The sequence below is a fragment of the Cherax quadricarinatus genome, chromosome 42, assembly GCF_038502225.1.
Source record: "Cherax quadricarinatus isolate ZL_2023a chromosome 42, ASM3850222v1, whole genome shotgun sequence".
In the NCBI taxonomy this organism is placed as follows: domain Eukaryota; kingdom Metazoa; phylum Arthropoda; class Malacostraca; order Decapoda; family Parastacidae; genus Cherax; species Cherax quadricarinatus.
In genome coordinates this window covers 13,606,641-13,625,490 of record NC_091333.1, presented here as the reverse complement: position 1 = coordinate 13,625,490, position 18,850 = coordinate 13,606,641, and the positions used below count along the sequence as shown (strand labels likewise).

Below are 18,850 nucleotides of genomic sequence, written 5' to 3'. Positions count from 1 at the left end.
CCTATTCGCAGATGATGTGAAGCTAATGAGAAGGATTAAATCAGATGAGGATCAGGCAGGACTACAAAGAGACCTGGATAGGCTGGACACATGGTCCAGCAACTGGCTTCTCGATTTCAACCCTGCCAAATGCAAAGTCATGAAGATTGGGGAAGGGCAAAGAAGACCGCAGACAGAGTATAGGCTAGGTGGACAAAGGCTGCAAACCTCACTCAAGGAGAAAGATCTTGGGGTGACCATAACACCGAGCACGTCTCCGGAGGCAGACATCAACCAGATAACTGCTGCAGCATATGGGCACCTGGCAAACCTGAGAATATCGTTCCGATACCTTAGTAAGGAATCGTTCATGACACTGTACACTGTGTACATCAGGCCCATACTGGAGTATGCAGCACCAGTTTGGAACCCACACCTGGTCAAGCACGTCAAGAAATTAGAGAAAGTACAAAGGTTTGCAACAAGGCTAGTTCCGGAGCTCAGGGGAAAGTCCTACGAGGAAAGGTTGAGGGAAATCGGACTGACGACACTGGAGGACAGGAGGGTCATGGGAGACATGATAACAACATACAAAATAATGCATGGAATAGACAAGGTGGACAGAGACAGGATGTTCCAGAGAGGGAACAGAAACAAAGGGTCACAATTGGAAGCTGAATACTCAGACGAGTCACAGGGATGTTAGGAAGTACTTTTTTCAGTCACGGAGTCGTCAGAAAGTGGAATAGCCTAGCAAGTGATGTAGTGGAGGCAGGAACCATACATAGCTTTAAGACGAAGTATGACAAAGCTCAGGAAGCAGAGAGAGGACCTAGTAGCGATCAGTGAAGAGGTGGGGCCAGGAGCTGAGTATCGACCCCTGCAACCACAATTAGGTGAGTACAGTTAGGTGAGTACTGTTAGATTAATAGGGACAGCAGATGTAAAGAAACTTGGGAGTGATCCATGGTTCCTCAGTGAGTGAGCTGAAGACTATCAACCTCCTTTAGCGTAGTTTTACATTGACTAAGAACTTTGGAGCCCGGTCCCTGGACCCATTGTGTACCTCTGTAATCTGTAAATACCTTTGTAACTTGTCATGATTGTGACTAGACCTACCTGGAGTTCATTACCTTTGTAAATTGTGAGTTCATTACCTTTGTAAATTGTGAATTCATTACCTCTGTAACTTGCTCAGCTATCAAAACTTTGAGGCCCAGTCCCTGGACCAATTATGTACCTCTGTAATCTTTTGACTACCGCCCACAGGATGGGTATGGGGTGCATAATAAACATATTAAACTAAACTAAGAATGCTGTGGCTTTTCAGTTCGCCTGTTAAGTTATTTCACATCTTTGGTCCTTAAATTTGCATAGAATTTCTGTAGATGTTCAACCGACAACGATGGCTATCAAAAAGGTATTTGTTTCTCGCCTGAACATTAGTGTGCTGATGCAGTTGTCTTCGAATTGCCATGTGTGTTCTGGGTTAAATATACATAATGTACTTTTTATGTACCATGTGTGTGCTCGATACCATTATAAAAGAAATATGTATCCATAACCTAAACAAAAAGTAACATATTCGTAGTATTTTCACTGATATATCGCTGTATATTTGTATAGGCTTGTGCAAGCGCCTTTCCATGTCAACATTTGCGCATGCGCGATTTCCATGGCAATGCCGTAAACATGCTACGACAGAAATATCAACCTTACCGAATATAGAAATAATAAAACTTAAAGTAAACTGTACATACATTATTCGCTAAGCTATTTTCAAGTCAAAAAGGCGAAACTGCAGACCTGGAGAATATACAGAAAACTTTCACTGCACGTTTAAGTACAATAAATCACTTTAATTACTGGGAACGGTTGATTTGTACTCCTTAGAACCCAGGCGAGATAGATACATCATGATACACACTTGGAAAATCTTAACAGGGTATTACGAACACAGGTAAGAATGGCCTGTGGCCTGGTCGCATGGGTTTGGAGCAAAACAAACTCAGCAGATGGGCGATACCTTGTATTTCCTTCACCATATATATACAAATATTTACACTTATGTATACTATGTACAAAGATTGGAATAGTCAGTGTACCACACAGTGACAGACTGGCAATAGCAAAATTCAGAGAGAGCACCATACTCAACCAGCTAGTAGACAAGTCTGGAAAATGCTGACTGCGAGTGAAGCACATCGCCTCAGCCCTTGGCGAGCTCGCCAGTGATTGGACAATAAACCAAGGTACTGATTTAACGAAGGGTACCCCCCAAAAATTGTTAAACCCTTAGCACCCAGTTCACTGGTTGGGAGGCAGCCTATGTGGGAGTGTGTACATATGCCAAATAAATTGTAACGTGCTCTTTGCATGTCACACAGGGACTAGTCCAGAATCTGCACATGGAAATAATAATAATATCTTTATTTCTACAAGCACATGTACAAGGTATACAGGCCTAGCTGACATCAATGAAATAATACTATACAGAAAGACCCTTGTTATGCAGAGCATTTTGGGTAAATTAGGTCAATTTTGCCCCAAGATGCAACCCACACCACTGAGAACTACCAGGTACCCATTTGACTGATGGGCAAACATGGACAACAGGTGTCTTATAAAAACATATCCTAATGTTTTCTCAGCCGTACCGGGGAATCGATCCCTGGACCTCAGTGTGTGAGCTGAGTGCGCTAGCGATCAAGCTAAGGGATCATTACGAAAGCAAAAGAGTCGGCAGGAGGTGCAGGAGTCACAAACAGATCTGCCCAGGTAGATCTGTTTGTGACTAGATAAAACCCACTGCGTGGGCGAAATGTTGTCAATGAAGGATCACATTATACTGCTTAAGTGTTTATATTCCCATTGTGTTGGTATTTTATTCCATTTATTTCCAGACATTCCATAACAATGGTCCAAGCACACTTTCCTGTGGAACACTTGCCCCAATAGGATGTCTTGCTGATTCTGTTCCACTGAGAACTACATTTAGAGATCTACCATGAAGGTAATCACTGAGGAGATTTAGTGCAGAGCCTGCAATTCCCAGTGCTCGCAGTTTTGCCAAGAGGCCCTGGTGCCACACTCGGTCGAAACCACCAGCAATGTCCAGTGATACCACACAGCTGACTTTGGATTCACCCATTGACTGGTGTCATTTAGTAGAGAGGTTTAACAACAGATCAGCAACAGAGTAACCTTTCCTAAAGCCATATTGACAGTCACAAAGTAGTGAGTGGTAGTCAAAAACTTTTTCATTTGTCTTGAGATTATTGTCTCAAGGATCTTGCCAGTGATTGACAAGAGTGACGCTGGTCTGTAGTTGCTGATTTCTGCTCTGTTCTTCTTTTTGTGAATAGGGACTACATTTGCCTCTTTCCACAGAGAAGGCCATTTACACTGTACTAGGCAGTGCTGAAAGATGCAAATTAGAGGTGTTACTAGCTGGTCTGCATATCTATTCGGCAATCTTGGACTCAGCTTGTCTGGGCCCACAGCCTTTTCTTGGTCAAATGATGTAAGAAGATGCACCTCCTCCTGCCTTACTGTCACCACTGACAGTTTTGACACAGTTCTTGCAGCTAGCCAAGGAGGTCCCTTGCTGGATGAAAACTTTCATTTTGGTAACAAAGTGTTCGGCAAAGAGGTCCGCTTTCTCTTGGCTACTAGTAGAGGTGGTCCCACCCTGTCGATTTAGAGGTGGAATAAGTTCATCAGGCAGATAACTTTGTCTGTCCTTGACGAGGGACCACCAGGTTTTGGAGCCCACTCTACCTGATATTAGCTTTCTTTTTGTGTCCACCTCCCATTTAGAGATACTTCACTTTTGAACTTGCACAGGCTTGCCTGTGCAAGTTCCTGTTATAGGTAGTAGGATGTCTCTTATACGTTCGCCAAGTCTTGTACTTAGCAGTAGCAGCCTCTCTACAACAAAAGCCGAACCAAGACTGACCTGTCAGCTTTGTTACATACTGCCAGTAGTAGATTAAGGATGTGTCCAGTGAAGGCATTCACTTGGTTGTTAACATCCCCTTGAAGAAGAGCATTCCAATTGGTGGTGGCGAGTTCAGAGCAAAATGCTGGACAATTACCTCTTTCCCATAGCCAGGTTGTACATGTAGGCTCTTCACAATCACACTCCTCAAACTCTCTCTCTCTCTCTCTCTCTCTCTCTCTCTCTCTCTCTCTCTCTCTCTCTCTCTCTCTCTCTCTCTCTCGTTCTCTCTCCTCTTCCTCTTCCTCTTCCTTCTCCTCCTCCTCCTCCTCCTCCCCCTCTCCTTCCCCTCTCCCTCTTGCCTTTCCCTCTCTTTCCCCCTCTCTCCCTGTACCCCTATCCTTCCCCCATCTCTCTCCCTCTCTGCCACTATCTTCCCCTCCCACTCTCTATCCCTCTCCCCCACCCTACCTCCCTCCTCCTCTCCCTCCTTACAACAAATACCTCCACTCACACACACACACACACACACACACACACACACACACACACACACACACACACACACACACACACACACACACACACACACGAGATTGTAAATTTTCAGAGAATAGGGGGTACCTGTAGGGGAGAAAATGACTGATCAATTTGATTTTCAGGACAGAAACAATGCAGAACAGGATCCTCCAAGAGTAACCATGGTTGAAGGATTTGGCAGCATGCAAGAGGGTGTTCCTAGACCGAGACAGAACAAAAACAGAGCGACAGCAGCTGAGGGAGAGGACACAAAAGCGAAAGGAGCTAGGTGGAGAGACAAGGACAGAGTCAGCAGAGGACAACCAAAGCAGGGCAGAGCAACAAGAGCAAGCACACACAGAACCACCCCCAGAACCCCACAACCAATCAAGCTATCCCAACACAGACCACAATCCACACTCACAGCCCCACCCCACACTACGCTGTAGAATCCCAGAGTACACTGCCAGGTCCCCCACCCCCACAGACTCTCTAAAACAGTGCTGGAGAGGAAACTGAAGGTATCATACACCAGTGCTGATGGAATAACAAATAAGTGGAAGGAGTGGCACGAAAGAGTCAAAGAGGCATCACCAGACATCATAGACCTCACAGAAACCAAGCTCACAGGGATGATAACAGATGCCATCTTTCCAATGGGATATCAGACCCTGAGGAAAGACAGAGGAGACAGAGGGGGTGGAGGAGTGGCACTGCTGATCAAAAACCAATGGGATTTTGATGATCTGGAGATAGGAGACAGAGGAGAAGTAAGAGATTACATAATTCTAATGCTTCAGTCTGGAGGTCCCAAGGTGATGTATAACCTGCCACAGAACAGCAGGAGACCAAGGCAAGAGTATGATGAGAGTAATAGAGCGATGATTGACACACTGGCTGAAGTGGCCAGAAGGGATCATTTCGAGCAGGGCAAAGCTACTGATCATGGGTGGCTTCAACCACAAGGAAATCGATTTGGAAAACTTGGATCCACATGGGGGCCAAAAATCATGGAGGGCTAAGATGATGGAGGTGGTACTGGAAAACCTCATGTACCACCAACACATCAGGGACACTACCAGAGAGAGAGGGGAGCATGAATCAGGGGGACTGGGCCTAGTATTCACCTTGAGTAGTGCAGAGATTGAGGACATCGCACATGAAAGACCCCAGGGGGCCAGTGATCATGTGGTTTTAAACTTCGAATACATAGTAGATTTACAAGTGGAGGGGGAAGCAGGAAGGGCTGGACGAATGAAGCCAAACTACAAAAAATGGGACTACACAAGCATGAAGAACTTCCTCAACGGGGTTCATTGGGACAGAGAACTGGCAGGGAAGTCAGTAGAAGTGATAATGGAATATGTGACAACAATATGCAAGGAAGCTTAGGAGAGGTTTGTACCCAAGGGTAACAGGAGTAATGAAAAAACCAGGTTGAGCCCGTGGTTCACCCAAAGGTGCAGGGAGACCAAAACCAAGTGTGCTAGGGAATGGAAGAAGCCTAGAAGGCAAAGGACCCAGGAGAATAAGGAGACCAGTCATAGAGCCGGAAATGAATATCCACAGGTAAGATGGGAGGTCCAAAGGCAATATGAGAATGACATAGCAGCGAAAGCCAAATCTGACCCAAAACTGTTGTACAGCCACATCAGGAGGAAAACAACAGTCAAGGACCAGGTAATTAGGCTGAGGAAGGAAGGAAGAAGGGGAGGCCACAAAAAACGACCGCGAAGTATGCGAGCTCAACAGGAGATTCAAAAAAGTGTTTACAGAGGAGACAGAAGGGCATCCAAAAAGGCAGAGAGGTGGGGTACACCATCAAGTGTTGGACACAATACATACAACCAAGGAAGAAGTAAAGAGGCTAAGTGAGCTAGATACCTCAAAGGCGATAGGGCCGGATAACATCTCTCCATGGGTCCTGAGAGAGGGAGCAGAGGCACTTTGTTCACCACTAACAACTATCTTCAACACATTTATCGAAGCAGGACGACTACCAGAAGTATGGAAGACAGCAAATGTAGTCCGAATTTTTATAAAAGGAGGCAGACACGAAGCATTAACCTATAGACGAGTGTCACTGACATGTATAGTATGCAAGGTCATGGAGAAAATTATCAGAAGAGTGGTGGAGCACCTAGAAAGGAATGAGCTTATCAACGACAGCCAGCATGGTTTCAGGGACGGGAAATCCTGCATCACAAACCTACTGGAGTTCCATGACAGGGTGATGGCAGTAAGACAAGAGAGAGAGAGAGGGGTGGGTAGATTGTATCTTCTTGGACTGTAAGAGAGCGTTTGACACAGTTCCACACAAGAGATTAGTGCGGAAGCTGGAGGACCAGGCAGGGATAACAGGGAATGCACTACAGTGGATCAGTGGATCAGGGAATATCTGTCAGGAAGACAACAGCAAATCATGGTATGTGGCGAGGAGTCGGAGTGGGCGCCGGTAACGAGCGGGGTGCCACAGGGATCAGTCCTAGGACTGGTGCTGTTTCTGGTATTTGTGAACGACATGACGGAAGGAATACACTCTGAGGTGTCTCTGTTTGCAGATGATGTGAAATTGGTGAGAAGAATTCAATCGGACAAAGTCCAAGCAGAAGTACAGAGGGATCTGGAGAGACTGCAGGCCTGGTCCAGAAACTGGCTCCTGGAGTTCAACCCCACCAAGTGCAAAGTCATAAAAATTGGGGAAGGGCAAAGAAGAACACAGAAGGAGTACAGTCTAGGGAGCCAGAGCCTACAAACCTCACTCAAGGAAAAGAATTTTGGTGTGAGTATAACACCGGGAACATCTCCTGAGGTGCACATCAACCAAATAATTGCTGCAGCATATGGGCGCCTGGCAAATCTAAGAACAACATTTCGACATCTAAATAAGGAGTCATTCAGGACCCTGTACACTGTACGTTAGGCCCATATTGAAATATACAGTCCCAGTTTGGAATCCTCAGCTAGCCAAGCATGCAAGGAAACTAGAGAAAGTGCAAAGGTTTGCAACAAGACTAGTCCCGGAGCTAAGGGGTATGTCCTACGAGGAAAGGTTAAGGGAAAACGACCTGACGACACTGGAAGACAGGAGAGTTAGGGGGGGATATGATAACGACATATAAATACTGAGAGGTATAAACAAGGTGGACAGAGACAGTATGTTCCAGAGTTGGGACATGGCAACGAGGGGTCACAGTTAGAAGTTGAAGACTCAGATGAACCACAGGGATGCTAGGAAGTATTTCTTCAGTCACAGAGTTGTCAGGAAGTGGAATAGCCTGGGTAGTGATGTAGTAGAGGCAGGATCCATACATAGCTTTAAGAAGAGGTGTGATAAAGTTTACGGAGCAGGAAAAGTGACCGGGAAGCGGCCAGGTGAAGAGGCGGGGCCAAGAGCTGTGAATCGACTCCCACAACCACAACTAGGTAAGTACACACACACACACCTGTCATGGTACGTGATGAGGTATCACAGTGGGCACCTGTGACGAGTGGGGTCCCACAGGGGTCGGTCCTAGGACCAGTGCTATTTTTGGTATATGTGAATGACATGATGGAAGGATTAGACTCGGAAGTGTCCCTGTTCGCAGATGATGTGAAGTTAATGAGGAGAAGTAAATCAGATGAGGATTAGGCAGGACTTCAAAGAGACCTGGACAGACTGGACACCTGGTCCAGCAACTGGCTTCTCGAATTTAACCCCGCCAAATGCAGTTAGGAAGATCAAGGAAGGGCACACAAGACCGCAGACGGAGTATAGGCTAGGTGGCCAAAGACTGCAAACCTCAGTCAAGGAGAAAAATCTTGGGGTGAGTATAACACCAAGCACGTCTCTGGAAGCAAACATCAACCAGATAACTGCTGCAGCATGTGGGCACCTGGAAAACCTGAGAGCAGCATTCCGATACCTTGGTAAGGAATCGTTCAAGACACTGTACACCGTGTACGTCAGGCCCATACTGGAGTATGCAGTACCTTTTTGAAACCCACACTTGATCAAGCATGTCAAGAAATTAGAGAACATGCAAAGGTTTGCGACAAGGTTAGTTCCAGAGCTAAGGGGAATGTCCTATGAAGAAAGGTTAAGGGAAATCTGACTGACGACACTGGAGGACAGGAGGGTTAGGGGAGACATGATAACGACATGAAAAATGCTGTGTGGAATAGACAAGGTGGACAGAGACAGGATGTTCCAAAGAGGGGACACAGAAACAAGGGGTCACAATTGGAAGTTGAAGACCCAGATGAGTCAGAGATGTTAGGAAGTACTTCTTTAGTCAGAGAGTTGTCAGGAAGTGGAATAGTCTGGCAAGTGATGTAGTTTACCTGTGACCAGGCCTCATGCTTGTCCAGTGCCTGCTTGAAAACACCCAGGGGTCTATTGGTAATCCCCCTTGTGTATGCTGGGAGGTAGTTGAACAGTCTTGGACACCTGGCACTTATTGTGTTGTCTCTTAGCATGCTAGTGACACCGCTGCTTTTCATTGGGGAGATGTTGCATCGTCTGCCGAGTCTTTTGCTTTCGGAGAGAATGATTTTCGTGTGCAAGTTTGGTACTAGTCCCTCTAGGATTTTCCAGGTGTATATAATCATGTATCTCTCCCGCCTGCATTCCAGGGAGTACAGGTTCAGGAACTTCAAGTGCTCCCAGTAATTGAGATGTTTTATCTCAGTTATGCGTGCCGTGAAGGTTCTCTGTACATTTTCTAGGTCAGCAATTTCACCTGCCTTGAAAGGTGCTGTTAGTGTGCAGCAATATTCCAGCCTAGATAGAGCAAGCGACCTGAAGAGTGTCATCATGGGCTTGGCATCCCTAGTTTTGAAGGTTCTCATTATCCATCCTGTTGTTGAAAAAACTGTATATATTTTCCAGAAATACATTATTTATATGTAAATAGGTAGCCATACTGTATTTAATAAAAATTATGTTATAAAAAAATGGGAAGCCCTGCGCCTACGCAGAAGGGACTTGCCATGTTCACACTACCGGATTCTCCAACACCCAAAACATTCTTAAACATGTACTAGCCTCGTGTCAGGACCTGGGGTTAATAATCTCAGGGGATAAAACAAAGATACTCAACAGGCGTCCTCCTCGGCAGAGAGGCACAGTTCGTCAGATCCAGTTGCATGATGGGTCTCTTCTAGAATATGTAAGCAGATACAGGTATCTAGGCTTTGAGGTTCCACTACTTGGACCTGTTGTAACGAGACTTTGTCGCCAATACAAAGAAAGACTAAGAGCACTTAGAGTTGTGGCTGGGTTTCACCCCAGGTATGGTGCTAATGTTAAAATTGTGAAAATGATGTATCTTGCTTATATTAGATCATTGGTTGATTATGCGGCGCCACTACTTGCACTCGTGTCTGACTGGAAGCTTGGAGGGCTGGAAAAACTGCAAAACGAAGCAATGAGGATCATCCTAGGATGCCCTCGTACTGCCAAAATTTTAAATATGCGGAAAGAACTTAATATTCCAAGCATTAGAGATCGTGTTACTGAAAGAAATATCCTTATTGGGGTCAATATGCTTAGGCTAGCCCATTCAAACCCCTGCACAGAAGCCCTCCAAACTTTCCTCAGCACTGGTGAACATCCTTCCAGATGGATCGAAAAAACTGGAACCGGCCTCCGCATGAACCAGCTACATGATCTATATCAAGTTAGACAACAGAGACATTTCCCTGCTCTATGGGATATTACCCCATTCCAAACTACCATTCCTCCATTTCCCCCCAAAACTCTTCTTAAATCACAACCAAAGCTTCGTCTTGAAGCCAAACATGATGCCTTAAGCTGTATTGATAACTTAGTCACACAGAACACTCTTTCACAAATTATTTACGTCTATGGTTCTGTTCACCAGTCCACTGGTGCAGCTGGTAGTGCTGCTGTTGTCACACAGAGTGATGGCTCTCATAAAGAAATTGGAACACGCATCAACAACTGGGCCTCTACCCTTCAAACAGAACTGTTTGCCATACTCCTTGCACTCAAATGTGTCCATGTATCTAAGGTTGACACTTTAATTGTAACTGATTCTCTGTCATCCATAAATGCTCTCAACTCATTAAGTATAAATTGTGGCATGCTTGTGTCAGAAGCCAGACATAGATATGGTAAGATTGTGGACAGTGGAGTCAGAGTGCACATGCTGTGGATTCCATCTCACATTGGTCTTCAGATGCATGATAGAACTGATAAATTGGCTAAGCTGTATGCTTTCAAAGAGGGAGTAGATTACAATCTTGGGTTGTCAGTTAGCAGTTTGAGAACAATAATACGAAAAGAACTTCAAATGAACTTTATTGACTTAAGACTTAGGGAGATTGACACAGGTCAGTCCATCTATCCTCATTCCATCATGCAGGAGAAGCCACATGTCTATGGTGCATCCAACAAGATAAGCAGACTCTTGGATGTCACTACTGCCCGGCTCCGGCTGGGTTACAAGTATCTTTGGCAGGTTAAATCACCACCACCAGATGTAGACCAAACGAAATGTAAACTTTGCCAGATGGACTATTGTCACACCTTGCGTCATTATGTACTGGAGTGTGATCAAATTAATGAATTTAGAAACAACTCACTCAGAAATGTTCAAGAAATGGCAAAGTATTTTATCCACAGTGGTATATTGCAGACCATTCTGGAGAAATACCCTGATTTTGCTAGCTGTAAATAAAGTATTACCACATGTGTGCATGTGTGTATGTGTGTGTGTGTGTCTGTGTGTGTGTGTGTCTGTGTGTGTGTGTGTGTGTGTGTGTGTGTGTGTGTGTGTGTGTGTGTGTGTGTGTGTGTGTGTGTGTTAGTTACCATTTTGTCCTAGGCACATGTCGATTAGACACTAGGCCTGTTGTGTGTGTAGGTGTGTGTGTGTGTGTAGGTGTGTGTGTGTGTGTAGGTGTGTGTGTGTGTAGGTGTGTGTGTGTAGGTGTGTGTGTGTAGGTGTGTGTGTAGGTGTGTGTGTGTGTGTGTGTGTGTGTGTGTGTGTGTGTGTGAGTGTGTGTGTGTGTGTGTGTGTGTGTGTGTGTGTGTGTGTGTGTGTGTGTGTGTGTGTGCGTGTGCGTGTGTGTGTGTGTGTGTGGGGGTGTGTGTAAGGGTGTGTGTGTGGGTGTGTGTGAGGGTGTGTGTGTGCGTGTGTGTGTGTGTGTGTGTGTGTGTGTGTGTGTGTGTGTGTGTGTGTGTGTGTGTGTGTGTGTGTGTGTGTGTGTGTGCGTGTATGTGTGTGCGTGTGTGGGTGTGTGTGGGTGTGTGGGTGTGTGTGTGTGTGGGTGTGTGTGAGGGTGTGTGTGTGGGCGTGTGCACATGTCCGTGCGTGCGCCCTCGTGTGTGTATGTTTACCTGGAGTTTACCTGGAGAGAGTTTCGGGGGTCAACGCCCCCGCGGCCCGGTCTGTGACCAGGCCTCCTGGTGGATCAGCGCCTGATCAACCAGGCTGTTGCTGCTGGCTGCACGCAAACCAACGTACGAGCCACAGCCCGGCTGATCAGGAACTGACTTTAGGTGCTTGTCCAGTGCCAGCTTGAAGACTGCCAGGGGTCTGTTGGTAATCCCCCTTATGTGTGCTGGGAGGCAGTTGAACAGTCTCGGGCCCCTGACACTTATTGTATGGTCTCTTAACGTGCTAGTGACACCCCTGCTTTTCATTGGGGAGATGGTGCATCGTCTGCCAAGTCTTTTGCTTTCGTAGTGAGTGATTTTCGTGTGCAAGTTCGGTACTAGTCCCTCTAGGATTTTCCAGGTGTATATAATCATGTATCTCTCCCTCCTGCGTTCCAGGGAATACAGGTTTAGAAACCTCAAGCGCTCCCAGTAATTGAGGTGTTTTATCTCCGTTATGCGCGCCGTGAGAGTTCTCTGTACATTTTCTAGGTCGGCAATTTCACCTGCCTTGAAAGGTGCTGTTAGAGTGCAGCAATATTCCAGCCTAGATAGAACAAGTGACCTGAAGAGTGTCATCATGGGCTTGGCCTCCCTAGTTTTGAAGGTTCTCATTATCCATCCTGTCATTTTTCTAGCAGATGCGATTGATACAATGTTATGGTCCTTGAAGGTGAGATCCTCCGACATAATCACTCCCAGGTCTTTGACGTTGGTGTTTCGCTCTATTTTGTGGCCAGAATTTGTTTTGTACTTTGATGAAGATTTAATTTCCTCATGTTTACCATATCTGAGTAATTGAAATTTCTCATCGTTGAACTTCATATTGTTTTCTGCAGCCCACTGAAAGATTTGGTTGATGTCCGCCTGGAGCCTTGCAGTGTCTGCAATGGAAGACACTGTCATGCAGATTCGGGTGTCATCTGCAAAGGAAGACACGGTGCTGTGGCTGACATCCTTGTCTATGTCGGATATGAGGATGAGGAACAAGATGGGAGCTAGTACTGTGCCTTGTGGAACAGAGCTTTTCACCGTAGCTGCCTCGGACTTTACTCTGTTGACGACTACTCTCTGTGTTCTGTTAGTGAGGAAATTATAGATCCATCGACCGACTTTTCCTGTTATTCCTTTAGCGCGCATTTTGTGCGCTATTACGCCATGGTCACACTTGTCGGAGGCTTTTGCAAAGTCTGTATATATTACATCTGCATTCTTTTTGTCTTCTAGTGCATTTAGGACCTTGTCGTAGTGATCCAGTAGTTGAGACAGACAGGAGCGACCTATTCTAAACCCATGTTGCCCTGGGTTGTGTAATTGATGGGTTTCTAGATGGGTGGTGATCTTGCTTCTTAGGACCCTTTCAAAGATTTTTATGATATGGGATGTTAGTGCTATTTGTCTGTAGTTCTTTGCTGTTGCTTTACTGCCCCCTTTGTGGAGTGGGGCTATGTCTGTTGTTTTTAGTATGTGTGTGCGCGCGCGCTAGTGTGGGTGTATGATCCACTTAATATTTGTATTTATAACTCATTACAATTGTGACCAGGTGTGGACGTATCAGTGGTTTATTACTTTGTAATTTGCTCATGACTGTAACCATGTATAGGAGTGAAGCTGATTCATCACCTCTGTAACTTGCCATGATTGTGACCAGATCTACCTGGAGTTCATTACCTTTGTAACTAGTTCAGCTATCATAACTTTGGGGTCCAGTCACTGGACCCATTATGTACCTTTGTAATCTTTTGACTACCGCCCACAGGATGGGTATGGGGTGCATAATAAAGATATTAAACTAAAGTGTGTGTGTGTGTGTGTGTGTGTGTGTGTGTGTGTGTGTGTGTGTGTGTGTGTGTGTGTGTGTGTGTGTGTGTGTGTGTGTGTGTGTGTGTGTGTGTGTGTGTGTGTGTGTGTGTGTGTGTACTCACCTATTTGTGGTTGCAGGGGTGTGTGCCTCTTCACCGGTGTGTGTGTGTGTGTGTGTGTGTGTGTGTGACTCATTTGTGTCTTCAACTTCCAATTGTGGCCTCTTGTTTCTGTGTCCCCTCCCTGGAACATCCTGTCCTTGTCCACCTTGTCTATTCCACGCAGTATTTTATATGTCGTTATCATGTCTCCCCTGACCCTCCTGTCCTCCAGTGTCGTCAGGCCGATTTCCCTTAATCTTTCTTCATAGGACATTCCCCTTAGCTCTGGAACTAACCTTGTTGCAAACCTTTGTACTTTCTCTAGTTTCTTGACGTGCTTTATCAAGTGCGGGTTCCAAACAGGTGCTGCATACTCCAGTATGGGCCTGACATACACGGTGTGTGTGTGTGTGTGTGTGTGTGTGTGTGTGTGTGTGTGACTCAACAATCAATATTTGCACCAATAACTCATTACAGTTGTGACCGGGTGTGGAAGTGTGAATTGCTCATTACTCTATAATTTGTTCATGATTGTAGCCATGTATAAACGTAAGTAACCATTCTTACAGAATTCATTACCTTTGTAACTTGTGAGCTCATTACCTTGTACCTAGTTCAGCTATCAAAACTTTGGGGGCCCAGTCCCTGGACCCATTACGTACCTCTGTAATCTGTAAATACCTTTGTAACTTGTCATGATTGTGACCTCTGTAATCAGACCTGACCAGACCTACCTGGAGTTCATTACCTTTGTAAATTGTGAGTTCATTACCTTTGTAAATTGTGAATTCATTACCTCTGTAACTTGCTCAGCTATCAAAACTTTGGAGTCCAGTCCCTGGACCAATTATGTACCTCTGTAATCTTTTGACTACCGCCCACAGGATGGGTATGGGGTGCATAATAAACATATTAAACTAACCATGTTTGAACTAGTCAACACAAACGTTAGTGAATAATCGGAAGAAGTTTCGTGCTCTAGAGGTTAAATTGTGCTGACACCTCTCAAATAGGAGCCGAAATTGTTGGATGTGCATTCCTGCATAACTTGAGATATCAGGCGACTGGACAAGACAGCTCCAGGAACCTCAGATAAGTCTGTTTATGTTGTAACTCTGGCCAGTGTTATTTTCATGGATAGACAGTGAGGATTTTTGAGTATGATACACATTAATCTCCAGTCAAATTGGTGAGTGATATTAAGATATATTCTCCTTCTGTTATATGAATGTGGATAAGTATCATTTATTAGTTTTAATATACAGTCCACCAATTTTTATATTTACCAGAATTCCTGGTGTGTATGTACATTTCATTTGTAATTAAAGGTCTAGAGCAACTTGTGGACATGACAGTTGTAGGTATCGAAGGGGGACATTTTTGTGACCTAGGTGTCCCAAATTCCTACTTGTCTAAGTAACTTTGATAAATAATAATTATCTGTGTTACCATTTACTGGTATGTACATTATGAGTTACATCCAGATAAATGTAATTTTCCACACCTGTCATTTTCTAGCAGATGCGATTGATACAATGTTATGGTCCTTGAAGGTGAGATTCTCCGACATGATCACTCCCAGGTCTTTGACGTTAGTTTTTCGCTCTATTGTGTGGCTGGAATTTGTTTTATACTCTCACGAAGTTTTAATTTCCTCATGTTTACCATATCGGAGTAATTGAAATTTCTCATCGTTGAACTTCATATTGCTTTCTGCAGCCCATTGAAAGATTTGGTTCATGGCCGCCTGAAGCCTTGCAGTGTCTGCAATGGAAGACACTGTCATGCAGATTCGGGTGTCATCTGCAAAGGAAGACACCGTGCTGTAGCTTACATCCTTGTCTATTTCAAAAATAAGGATGAGGAACCAGACGAAAGCGACTGGGGGTGTAGCTCAGTGGTAGAGCGCTTGCTTTGCATGTAAGAGGCCCCGGGTTCGATCCCCGGCACCTCCAAGGGTCACTTACGAGTGGTTGTGTTTTAAAGGACCCCAATGGAAATAAGTCACTGACTTTTTTGGGTTATCCTAGGTTCTCTACACATATGCTGCTATGTATGATAATTCTATGTAACTGTATTTGTGTATACCTGAATAAACTTACTTACTGTGCCTTGCAGAACAGAGCTTTTCACCGTAGCCACCTCAGACTTGACTCTGTTGACAACTACTCTTTGTGTTCTATTTGTGAGGACATTATAGATCCATCTACCAACTTTTCCTGCTATTCCTTTAGCACGCATTTTGTGTGCTATTACGCCATGGTTACACTTGTCGAAAGCTTTTGCAAAGTCTGTGTATATTACATCTGCATTCTTTTTGTCTTCTAGTGCATTTATTTATTTAATAATTTGAACATACATACAGAGGTACAAAAAAAATACAGGTAAGAGCAGTATGCCAAAGCCACTTGTATGCATAGCATTACGGGACCTTGTCGTAGTGATCTAGTAGTTGGAACAGACAGGAGCGACCTGCTCTAAACCTATGTTGCCCTGGGTTGTGTAATTGATGGGTATCTAGATGGATGGCGATCTTGCCTCTTAGAACCCTTTCAAAGATTTTTATGATATGGGATGTTAGCACTATCGGTCTGTTGTTCTTTGCTATTGCTTTACTGCCCCCTTTGTGGAGTGGGGCTATGTCTGTTGTTTTTAGTAACTGTGGGACGACCCCAGTGTCCATGCTCCCTCTCCATAGGATGTAAAACCTCGTGATAGGGGCTTGCAGTTCTTGATGAACACGGAGTTCCATGAGTCTGGCCCTTGGGCAGAGTGCATGGGCATGTCATTTATCGCCTGTTCGAAGTCATTTGGCGTCAGGATAACATCAGATAGGCTTGTGTTTACCAAATTCTGTGGCTCTTTCATAAAAAATTAATTTAGATCTTCGACTCTTGAGTCTGGTTAGCGGCTTGCTAAAAACTGAGTCATATTGGGACTTGAGTAGCTCACTCATTTCCTTGCTGTCATTTGTGTAGGACCCATCTTGTTTAAGTAGGGGCCCAATACTGGATGCTGTTCTCGACTTTGATTTGGCATAAGTAAAGAAATACTTTGGGTTTCTTTCGATTTCATTTATGGCTTTTAGTTCTTCCCGCAATTCCTGACTCCTATAAGATTCCTTTAGCTTAAGTTCGATGTTTGCTATTTCTCTGACCAGTGTCTCCCTACGCATTGCAGATATAATGGCCTCTTTTAGCCGCTCTGTTATTTTTTTCCGTCGCCTGTAAAGGGAGCGCCTGTCTCTTTCTATTTTACATCTGCTCCTCTTTTTTCTTGAAGTGGAGGCAGGAACCATACATAGTTTTAAGATGTAGTATGATAAAGCTCATGGAGCAGGGAGAGAGAGGATCTAGTAGTGACCAGTAAAAAGCCTGGACCAGGAGCTATGTTTCGACCCCTGCAACCACAAATAGGTGAGTACACACACACACACCCAAAGGTGTAGAGAGGTCAAAACCAAGTGTGCTAGAAAATGCAAGACATATAGAAGGCAAAGGACCCAGGAGAATAAGGAAAAAAGTTGTAGAGCCAGAAATGAATATGCACAGGTAAGAAGGGAGGCCCTATTTCAATATGAAAATGACATAGCAGTGAAAGCTAAATCTGACCTGAAGCTGTTGTCCGGCCACATCAGGAGGAAAATGACAGTCAACGACTAGGTAATCAGGCTGAGGAAGGAGGGTAGGAGATCACAAGAAGGAGGGGGGGGGGGAGATCACAAGAAACGACCATGAAGTATGTGAGGAACTCAACATGAGATTCAAAGAAGTGTTCACAGAGGAGACAGGACTCCAGAAAGACGGAAAGGTGGGGTACACCTTCAAGTGTTGGACACAATACATACAACCGAGGAAGTGAAGAGGCTGCTAAGCGAGTTAGATACCACAAAGGCGATGGGATCGGATAACAACTCTCCATGGGTCCTAAGACAGGGAGCAGAGGTGCTATTTACACTACTAACAACAATCTTCAACACATCAATAGAAACAGGGCGACTACCTGAGGTATGGAAGACAGCAAATGTAGTCCCAATATTTAAAAAAGGAGATAGACATGAAACACTAAACTACAGACCAGTGTCACTGACATGTATAGTATGCAACCTCATGGAGAAGATCATCAAGAGAAGAATGGTGGAGCACCTAGAAAGGAATGAGCTTATCAACGACAGCCAGCACAGTTTCAGGGATGGGAAATCTTGTGTCACAAACCTATTGGAGTTCCATGACAGGGTAACAGCAGTAAGACGAGAGAGAGGGGTGGGTATATTGCATTTTCTTGGACTGTAAGAAGGCATATGACACAGTTCCACACAAGAGACTAGTGTAAAAGCTGGAGGACCAGGCAGGGATAACAGGGAAGGCACTGCAGTGGATCAGGGAATACCTGTCAGGAAGACACCAGCAGGTCATGGTATGTGGCGAGACATCTGAGTGGGTGCCTGTGACAAGCAGGGTTCCACAGGGGTCAGTCCTAGGACCGGTGCTGTTTCTGGTATTTGTGAATGATATGATGGAAGGAACAGACTCCAAAGTGTCACTCTTTCCAAATAATGGGAAGTTGATGAAAATTCAATTGGATGGGGACCAGGCAGAACTACAAAGAGACCTGGACAAGCTGCAGGCCTGGTTCAGCAGCTGGCTCCTGGAGCTCAACCCCCACCAAGTGCAAAGTCATGAAGATTGGGGAAGGGCAAAGAAGACTGCAGATGGAGTAAAATCTAGTGGGCTAGAGACTACAAACCACCCTCAAGGAGAAGGACCTTGGGGCGTACATCAACCAAATAACTGCTGCAGCTTACGGGCACCTAGGAAACTTAAGAACAGCATTCCTACATCTTAATAAGGAATCGTTCAGGACCTTGTACTCTGTATACATTAGGCCCATATTGGAATATGCAGCACCAGTTTGGAATCCACTTGTAGCCAAGCACATAAGGAAACTAGAGAAAGTGCAAGGGTATGCAACTAGACTAGTCCCAGCTAAGGGGTATGTCCTATGAGGAGAGGTTAAGAGAAATTGACCTTACGACACTGGAGGACATGAGAGATAGGGGATATAATAATGGCATACAAAATACTGAGAGGAATCGACAAGGTGGACAGAGAGAGGATGTTC

At 44.9% G+C, this 18,850-nt stretch overlaps 1 non-coding gene across 1 annotated transcript; it reads left to right on the top strand.

Moving 5' to 3' along the window:
- Window positions 1–15,612: 15,612 nt before the first annotated feature.
- On the top strand, window positions 15,613–15,684 carry TRNAA-UGC (transfer RNA alanine (anticodon UGC)). Its single transcript has one exon. It is a non-coding gene; the product is annotated as a tRNA-Ala (tRNA).
- The last annotated feature ends 3,166 nt before the right edge of the window (window positions 15,685–18,850 follow it).